This window comes from Perca fluviatilis, chromosome 14, assembly GCF_010015445.1.
Source record: "Perca fluviatilis chromosome 14, GENO_Pfluv_1.0, whole genome shotgun sequence".
Lineage (NCBI taxonomy): Eukaryota > Metazoa > Chordata > Actinopteri > Perciformes > Percidae > Perca > Perca fluviatilis.
The window spans coordinates 8584842-8591794 of record NC_053125.1 but is presented as its reverse complement, the minus strand read 5'-3'; positions in this window follow the sequence as shown (position 1 = coordinate 8591794).

Here is a 6953-nt window from a genome sequence, read left to right as displayed (position 1 = left end):
AGCTGGTCTTTAACGCCAGTATCGCTTCAATGTACATATATATAATCAGTGGTTTAGTCACCAGCAACAACACATTGCTCAGCTTTGTTCCAGTAGGTTATGCACTGTAATACTGTTTAAAAAAATCTTCTTATCCGCAGAGCAGTAAAGCATAATATTTGTGATATTGACATTTTTGTCTAATGTTGTATTTGAGGATGTAAACAATGAAGATATTAATAATAATAATACAGTTTCATGTATTTGTCTCATGTATTGAGTGCTCGGCCGGCGGCAGCAATCTGAAATGGAATGAAGCCCATTCACAGCAGACAAGGTTCAGAGGTCAATATTTCAAAGCAGGAGTAATGTATCCTCTTCAGACTGACATTTGTTACTCTCCAGGTTGAGAAGTTTCCCATGATGTCTTTGCTACTACGACGTTTTAATTTTTACATATCATGGAGACCACTTTGCAGATGATACTTTATTGTCCCCAGAGGAATATCTGCCTTGATTTCAAATTCCTCACACGTAACACTTGACATATTGTTTCATCATACAGCTGACCTGTACTTACAATAAAAAAAAAACTAAACAAAGTGATATGCAGCCAGACTGAAGCACATTATCAGCCACAATCTATTCAGGGTTCATACGTATTTTAACCAATACCTTTCCATGACTTTTTCATGACTTTTCCATGACTTTTTGGCAAATGTCCATGACTGTGTTCCTGAAAATGTCAGTCGACATTATACAATAAGAATACAAATCTGTGTTAAAGTTTACCCTCAGAGGTTTAACTATAACATTAATGATAATGTATGTGGTTCATAGTGGGATTTATAAATTAAACGCATATTATTATGCTGTGTTAATACAAATTCCTAGCCTGACGTGGTCATACTCAGATTCTAGTCAGAATATGAGTCTGAAACCGCTCCATTGGGCTGTGATTATGGGGCGTGTTCCAACCGAACCAGGAAAGAAAATGCCTCTGCATTCATTGGATAGACCTACATCCAATCAGAGCAACGGAACTCAACTCAACTGTCAACGGAACCAAAGCCGGTCTACGGAAAGCCATTCCACTCCCTATCCAGCCTCATTGTACCGGATTTTGGTTGCAGTTCCACCCGAGTTTCACTGTGGGTGATCGCGGTCCACTGCAAAATGAATGGGACTCTATGGAGCTAGACGGCTAAATTTGTCTCTTTCCCCTGATTGTCGTTGAGAAACCTCAGATTTGATTCTAGTTTTTGCAAGTTCAACATGGGTTATAGGTCGAAAGTTGAATGAACGAGTACTTATGTCCTTTTGATTTCTTACAGGGTGAGTCGTTGTAGCCCATAACACGCTAGCATTCTGCTAATGAATGCTGATTGGTCAGTGAAGGAGTGATTACGATCGGAGATCCCGCTTGTTGTTCACTTGTTAGTGATAGTGACATGCTCGCTACAGTCGCATTTCTAGAGATGAATCGGCGAAAACACGTTTTATTTCTCTGATTCACGGCTTTGTTCTAGCGCCGCTGGGCGCTCCCTCTCTTCAGTCTCTCTCTATGTCTCTCCACCATATAACGCTCTCTCTCTTCAGTCTCTCTCTATCTCTCGCTCCACCATATAACGCTACTGTGCTTTCGGGCAGTTGTTGAGGCTCCTCTGCTGAGGATTTTAAAATGAATGCGCTGTCGATATCTTCTGTAACAGACGCGATGGTGGAATCTACACATCTCAACAAATTCAACCCAAGCGTTCTTTGGTGACGTGGTTGATTCTGTTACTGTTGATCATCTGTCCGACAATCTGATTGGTCCGAACAGATCCTGTTCGGGCAATAATTGCTTCTCAACGGAGCGACTCCAAACCGAACTTCCCGACCTCGAATTTTGTGGGCGAGGCTAAGTTCGGCTGGCATCCAGGCTAACAAATTCCATGACTTGACTCCACTAACTTTCTGGGTCTTTGTATTTTTCCAAAACCTTTCCAGGCCTGGAATTTGCATTTTTCAAATTCCATTACTTTTCCAGTTTTTTTTCAAAACGTATGAACCCTGTCTGCTCATCTTTCACAAACAGTGACAAGACCAACACACAACCCTATATGCATTATATCATGAAGCTATTCCACAACCAGCCTTAAGTAACATTATTTAAATGTAGGTCCAAATTAGGCCTATAGTTTAGACATATTTAGTTTGCATTGGGGTGCCAGCAGAGGATAAGAGCTACTTGGCATGGAGAATAAAGATTAGACCATATTCTCTGTGCTTGCCTGGAGAGACTGGTTTCTATTCCTCTCCACAACCTTCATGACAGTCACCTAACAACCAAACTTTAAATGAGATGTTTTTAGGTATTGCCATGGTTTCTGACATATGAATATGCTCTGTAATGCAGCCTTGTATAACATAAACCCTCTGATTCACCGTGTCTGCTTTAAATGATAACACACACTTTGAACACGGGCCTTCCAGCCAGGTGTTGTCCACATGAACACCAAGGTGCCTATAGGAGCAGAGCCGATTGATTGGTTCATCATTTATGATCTCTGATACCCTCTGACCCATGTCACAACCAACTCCTCAGTTTGTGAAAAAAATGCCAAAACACATTTTGTATGTGTACACATACCCAAACAAAGCTATATACATCTCTGTGAACAAAAACCTCAGCAACAATCTGCTTATCCTTTTAATTTCCTGAAATGCTTCCTTAAACTAGTCCCTTCTTAATTGGCTACAAGCTGTAACCACGGTGATTGATAGGAGGATCATCTTCTGAATATAATAATTAATATGTTAGGCCTTCCATAAATTGATATTTCAAAAAAGTCAGTTATTTGCTCATTTTGTGTTTCTCTGTTCTGTGCACCATCCAATATTACCAGGTTCAAATTGTGGAATATGTTCTGTATGTCTGAATGATAAATGGTGCTAATAAAAAATTGAACTAAAAAAAAGTCATTCATTTAAAACGACTAATAATGCAGTGTGATGTTAAATCAAACTAAGTCCCATACATACATATGCTCATGTCTTTTTTCCCTTTAGTCTTTGCTATTAACATTCATCAACCACAAAGTTAGTAAATTGCGTTTTTAAATAACGATGCATGGAAAACAAGATAAAAAAAAATGCTTCTCTTTGTAAGTAGTTTATTTTTAGTTTTTAACAACAGAACAAGTCAAATGCAAATAAGTCAAACATAAGCATAAAACACTATTTTTTTCATTATTGGTATATTTATTGTACAAATTCTCACGTAGGCTATAGAGAGCCGAAGTCCCGCCCCTTCCGGTGGACCTCATGGGACCTAAACTCAGAAAAAATATGAACGTTAGTGAACGGGGAGAAGCAAATTATTTTTTGATCCCGTTTGAATTGAGCCATGGATTACAAATATGATGGTCGTCAATTTAAAAGAGAATTTTTCAACCGAAGAAAGTCTGTTAGCCGTAGGTTTGTCATAGTACCACTTAGTTTTGTGTGAAACCGCTCAGTGGACTACATCTCCCGTCTCACACAACCTACCTCAACTAGCTTGATGCTCGGCTTGCTCGCTAGCTAGCTAGCTTAGCTCTGTTCCACAACACATGTAACGTTATCTTAACTGCTGTGTTTTATCCATTCAAGTGTTCTCAGCAGATAAGTAAAAGAACAAGCAAGATCCTCTGCTCATTTGAGTCACGTTACATTCCCGGTACGATACACACAGACATCGTAGCTTCAGCGAGACGTCATCCATTAAGTTTGTAGTCTTTCTAATTACGTATTTTCTTAGTCTTATACTTAAACAGTTTAACAATAAACTGAGACTTTCTTCGGTTGAAAAATTATGTTTTAAATTGACGAACATTCAATTCAATTCAATTCAATTCAATTCAATTTTATTTATAGTATCAAATCATAACATAAGTTATCTCGAGACACTTTACAGATAGAGTAGGTCTAGACCACACTCTATAATTTACAAAGCCCCAACAATTCCAACAATTCCAGTAATTCCCTCAAGAGCAAGCAGTGCGACAGTGGCGAGGAAAAACTCCCTCTTGGGAAGAAACCTCGGACAGACCCAGGCTCTTGGTGGGCGGTGTCTGACGAGCCGGTTGGGGGTGTGATGAACAGTGGCGATAGTAGTCACATTAATAATGGAACAGTGACTGGATGTAGCGGGAAGCTGCAGGGTTCAGCAGGACGCAGCATGACATTGCAGGGCATCGCTGAGCTCAGCAGGGAGTGCAGCAGGACCACGGCGACAGCTGCAACCAGGGTCTTGGTGCCAACGTTCTCCAAGGAAATACGCTGGGGGAAAAAAAAGCATAAGGACTCCGGGGAGTAAACTCCCCAGAAGCTAGGATTAGTAACAAGCATTTCTGGGACGGGCTGCACACAAATAGTAATAGTAATAGTAACAGTAATAGAAACAGTAATAGAAAGGGAGAGGAGAGAGCAGCTCAGTGTGTCAAAGGAAGGAAGTCCCCCGGCAGTCTAGGACTATAACAGCGTAACTATAACAGGTAACTAAGACAGACAGGTCATAAGGAGAGGTAGCTTTTTCGGGCTTAGAACTCTCCCCCTGCCGGATCTGGCTTGGCTGGCCTGCCTCCCTCTACTTTGTTATGTATTATTAATCTAACAATTATGAAGAGAAGCAGTTGGGCCAGTTAGGTGAACACTGCAACTCCTCACTCCCTAACTATAAGCTTTATCAAATAGGAGAGTTTTAAGTTCATTCTTGAATGAGGTGACAGTTTCTGCCCCCCGAACCCAGATCGGGAGCTGGTTCCATAGGAGAGGAGCCTGATAACTGAAGGCTCTAGCTCCCATTCTACTTTTAGAGACTCTAGGTACCACCAGTAACTCTGCATTCTGGGAGCGCAGTGTTCTAGTGGGACAATAGGGTATTAGGAGCTCTTCTAGATATGATGGTGCTAGACCATTTAGAGCTTTGTAGGTCAAGAGAAGGACTTTAAACTCAATCCTGGATTCAACAGGAAGCCAATGCAGAGAAGCTAATACAGGAGAAATATGATCTCTTTTCTTAGTTCTTGTGAGAACACGCGCTGCAGCATTCTGGATCAGCTGGAGAGTCTTAAGGGACTTATTTGAGCAACCTGACAGTAGGGAATTACAATAGTCCAGCCTGGAAGTAACAAATGCATGGACTAGTTTTTCAGCGTCGTTTTGAGACAGGATATTCCTAATTTTGGCAATGTTACGAAGATGAAAAAAGGCTGTTCTTGAGGTTTGTTTTAGATTGGCATTAAAGGATATATCCTGATCAAAGATAACTCCTAAATTTCTAACAGTGGTGCATCATATTTGTAATCCATGGCTCAATTCAAACGGGATCAAAAAATAATTAATTAATTACCTTGTCACTTCCGGAGTCTTCAGCTGATTGTTTTAAACGTTATTACGGTGCATAACTTAATATAACAAAACCGAGCAATGTGTTGTTGCTGGTGACTAAACCACTGATTATATATGTACATTGAAGCGATACTGGCTTGTAATATTTCACCGATAATAAGACCAAAATATTATTAAAATAAAGAAATGCATACTATATCTAAATATATATTGCTAGATGTAGCGTTATCGTTTTAAAAATATCAAACAACAAAGCAATCCAGCTTCCCTAGCCGAAATAGACCGAAATAATATTAAAAGAAATACAAATAAACCATGATAAGATCTGGTGAATAAATGTTGACTAAAACAGCAGTTATTGGGCTAAAAATACCAATAATAGCAAAGCTATACAGCTTCTTTGCGGCAGCCTGACTGGCAGAAAGAAACATGCTGGAATTTCGTTCATGGAATCTGTGCGTAGACCATGGATGATGTCTGTCATTGACTTACATGGGCATTGCATCCGTGGGCCCGTCACGGAATTTTCAGCGATTCCGTTAAACTGCCACAGATTTTGAGTTAAGGGACCGTGTTCATTTCATGGAATTCTGTGAGACCAGGTTGCTTTGGCCCAGAAAGACTTCCCGTAGACTTTGCATGGCGAAAGAAACTTCTGTATTTCAGCGGCAAATTTTTTTTTTGGGGTACATCAAGTTACCAGCCTGAACACTTAAAACATCAAGTTTTTAACATTTTTAACATTTACTAGTTGCCGAATCCAGAGTTATTAAACTAGGCATGATGAACGTGCATAATGGATGCGAGCAGACCCGTGGGACTGCGCCTGCCTGCACTGCGCATGCTCATGACTGTTCTCCCGAGGTCCTGTAGCTGTAATAATTGATATAGCTAATGGTTGTAATTCACCATGTGTTCTATTAATACATCCATGGTATTATCTTATAGGGGTGTGACGAGACACTCGCTCACGAGACAAGACGAGACACGAGATTGGGGTCACGAGAGCGAGACGCGATTTTAACACTAATTTAAAGAAAACTTCAGTTAAGAAATATGACTGGGAAAAATAGTCTTTACTCAGAGAACCAAGGTTACAAGCTAGGTGTGTGACGAGACGCTTACTCCACGAGACGAAACACATCACGAGATTGGGTTCATGAGAACGAGACGAGATTTCTCGTCGCGGTGAAAAGTTGTCTCGTGAGGCGATGTGATGTCAGCATGATGGAGCGTGGAATTACTATTGAAAATCCCCCTGCCACTTTTAAATCATTTGTGTGGCAACATTTTGGTTTTCCTGCGGAAATAATAACACGAAGAGTGACAGACAAGACGAACACAATATGTAAACATTGTAAGAAAAAAATGCCGTATACCGCGGCTAACACGAGCACTATGCAAAAACACTTACAGCACCACCACAGCTCTCTACTAACTACTGCACCCGCGACTCCCGGGTGCAGTAGTTAGTAGTACGGCATTTCTTTCTTACAATGTTTACATATTGTGTTCGTCTTGTCTGTCACTCTTTCACTCTTTTCACCTCGACGAGAAATCTCGTCACGCGGGATCTCGCGAGATCTCGTAAAACGAGA